The following is a 3,675-nucleotide window of genomic DNA, read 5'->3' on the forward strand; positions in this document are numbered from 1 at the left end:
ATTTGTTAAAACTTATATATTTAATTTATATACTTATATATACTTATATATATTTATATGTGTAAAATATCATTGAGCGACATCAATTGAGTTTATGTACTCACTAATCATTTCTTCGGTGACTTATTAGTTCAGCAACTGTTATACGAACTAGTAGTTGTCTTTGATCTTCTCCAAAAACGTTGAATCTGTTTGCATTCAACACTTCAACCCCTTGTTTGTGGTGTGTTAAAGTGTCCTCTACCGTTCCGTAGGACTATATAAAGAACATGTTATCGTTATTTACAATTAAAGCGATAAAATACAAAACAATAGAAGAAAAACACTTACTGAAAAACCAGTTGTTAGTGTCATCTCTTCCGAATAACCGGGATTCAGCATCCGTGCAATATTAGCTTCAGGAATGACCGAGGTTGAACTTATCTCTTTTATTGCACTGGATCCACTTTTTTCTCCATCACAAGTTATTAATCTTAGCTCTCTAGAGTTATCAATCACATAATCCTTAAAAGAGAAAAATGATACAATGTAATGAACTATGAGTTAATGGCTAAGCTAATCTAAAGTATTTAAAATCTTTGTAAAATATTTCTTTTGAAATCGTTCAAAATCTTTTGAAATGATTTGAAATATTTGATATCTGGTGTACCCTTGTTAACATGTTTAAAATCCTTGAAATATCTTGAAAGTTTCATAATCTTTATGAAATATTCTAAATCTTTGTGAAATCTTTGAATTGTCTGCAGGGCTTTTTTAAATCGTTGAAATATTAAGTCTTTGCAATCCGTGAACTTATTTTGAAATGTTTGAAATCCTTTCAAATATTATAAAAGCTTTAAAATATTTTCAGATATTTTTAAACGTTTAGAATTATTTTGTAATCTTTTGAAACCTTTTGTATACTCAAAAACCTAGTGGCCAACTCCTCGAAAACTGTCATAAAAGCAAAACAAAAATAGAAATTCAAGGTTCTCATGAGAAATTCAAGGAGATTTCCAGGTTTTCTAAGTTCTTTAAGGTTTTCAAACTCATTAAACACCCTGTTTTTTTATACATTTTAATACATACATAATATATATTTATTACGTTTTTGAAACTTACCAATTTCTTTCCGCACATTTGTTTTATCAATCTAAAGGTTGTTTTCTGTGGTCCAATTGCAACATTCATATCTTTTAAATAATCCTTCGTAAGTTCTAAAAATCCTGCTCCGTCCAATTTGTTATCTAAAAAAATCGTACAAATAGACTCTTTGATGCGCAATATTTCAAAAGAAACTGGTTTGAATCTTCATAAATTATAAATGCTGTGTAATATTGCGTGTAATATTGGGCGTAAAGTTATTATAGCAATATGTGTCGGAGACTGATGCATATATCATCAGACATTGGTTGCGTCCATGTATTCATGGCTTTGTAGTGGGCTAGGTTACTGGTTTGAAGAAAAAGGGTTCGATCATTCGTCCTTCCAATTTCGGTAGCATAAGCGTTAAAGTCCTCGTCAAAATGGAGCGTGTCACAAATTGTGGTTCAAATTTTGCAATTCCTTTTGGCTCAAGGTTTCTTCAATCAGCACTAATTTTCCGCCTTCGCTTTTTACAGAACACAATTCGACATCTCCAGCACCCCATTTTGCACTTTGCATGCATTGCGATACTCTTATTAGAGTTTTAGGGATGTTTTGGAAATTATGAACAGCGTGAGCACGTTCTTTAGTTGGAGCATGCTTTGTTTCATACCGCATGCACCAGTAATTTACTAGAGGTCCCATAAATTCTATACATTCTGGGTAGTGGTCCATATAGTGAAACTTATTAATGAAGTTCGTGTTTGGGAAAAGCTTTTTGAATTCGCTAAAAAATTCTCTATTCGTGTGTCTATTACCTCGAGGGACCTTTGCAGCTACTAAGAATGGAAAAGTGCATAATAAGCACCACATTTGCATTACTTTTTGATTGAGTGAATGGTCGTTCACATTGCGAAGTCCGGCTGTAGTGAAGTTAGCTGAAGACTTGTTTACTTTTTCGAATGGCCCATAATTGAAAGCTGCAATCTGGCCATTAAAATAATCAGCGTTAAAGAAATGGTCTTTAAACTCAAATCGGTTCACTATTTGCTTTAAAACCATTGGTCCAACACCAGCAAAAATATCATGTATTACGTCAAATATTTTATTTCTTGAAATATGTTAAAAATTTCACGCATGTAAATCACAATCACTTCTAACACCGGTTTCAGTTGATATTCTTGGCACGTCAGCCCCAGGAGCTCTAAGTGCAGCAAGATGTGCTTCAAACACTTCTTTTGTCCTCTTTACTCCTACGTGGCAATTTCCTCCGTGTAGTTCTACTCTACTTATCATGCACATCCTGCAAAATTGGTTTGCTGAAGGTCCAAGCAAGCAAAATACCTCATGAAGAGCTAAGGTATCTCCACAGAAAGCTGTAATCGTTGCTCGAAGGACGAAATCCTCACCTCCTAAGTTAATGACTTCACGTTCGTCGCTTTCAAGTTTTTCTAGTTCTGGAAAAAAACCTTTCAGAACCTCTCTAACGCAGTACTTTTATAAATCCTTAGTGAAACATTAGCACAGGACGTGAATGCTACCCAAATACGAATTCATTTAAAGTTGGTAAATTTTTTAATCTGTATAACCAGACCCACAGCTTGTGCACGACTGTTTTGGATCCGATTGCGTTTGTAACCTCAAGGTCATCGTAATAAAATTCCAGTCGAAGGGCCTTCGGAAACCTCTGAAAAAAAGGATGAGTTTTGTAGTATGTTCCATCCATACAGGTAGCAAGAACGCCTTCCTCTAGATGGCTGCTCTGCTAAGATGGCCTCTTTCACTTTCACGTTTGACAGAACTAGAGTCAAAACACGTATGACAGACACATACTGACAGGTGTTCATTACACCTTGTGGTATGAACGTTCGACTTTCTTTATCAAGACGGCTGTCAGTACGTTTATCTACAGGAACTTCTTGAGCTTCGATGTAGTTGCAGTGAGTTCGAAGCGCAGCTGTTTGCTGTTTTAACGAACGGAGGTCCTCGAACGGACTTCCAAGTTCAAAATGTCGCAGCAAATCGACTGCATCAGGTTCATCGATGATTTCTCTGTTCAGCAGAAACTTTCTCACTTTTGACTTTAAATGATTTACAGTACTTGATAATAGTTCGTCAAACTCATCTATCATGTCAGACAAAGTACTTCCTGTCATGGAAGGTTTTGCCTGCATTCTGTCAATCATTCTTACAACCGAAGAACGTACATTGAATTCTTCGACTGCATTTTGAGCAGCTTGATCGATTTGATCATCGTCTTCGTTATCCGCATTTCGAAGACGATCTATATCAATCGGCACACGATTAAGTCGACCATCAATATTCGGTTGCGCATTTTCATCCGGGTTTATAGCCGCTTCTTCATTGTTACGGTCTGATAAATGCATTTTCCGAACGTGTTGCCGCATTGTGTTAAAAAGAGTAAAATGCCTTCTGCAACCGTCCTGTCCACATTCAAAACCAGAAGGACCATATCCTCTATTCATTGTTAGCCCATGCGGAAATTGGAAATGTTGAGATACAGTCTGTCAAGTTAAAGCGTGGGTGGCTTTACTCGCAGTCGGTAAGGTGTATCGACATGATTTTGGTGTCAAAATATTAAGAAGAGCT

Source organism: Belonocnema kinseyi, chromosome 7 (genome assembly GCF_010883055.1).
Source record: "Belonocnema kinseyi isolate 2016_QV_RU_SX_M_011 chromosome 7, B_treatae_v1, whole genome shotgun sequence".
NCBI classification, from domain to species: Eukaryota; Metazoa; Arthropoda; class Insecta; order Hymenoptera; family Cynipidae; genus Belonocnema; species Belonocnema kinseyi.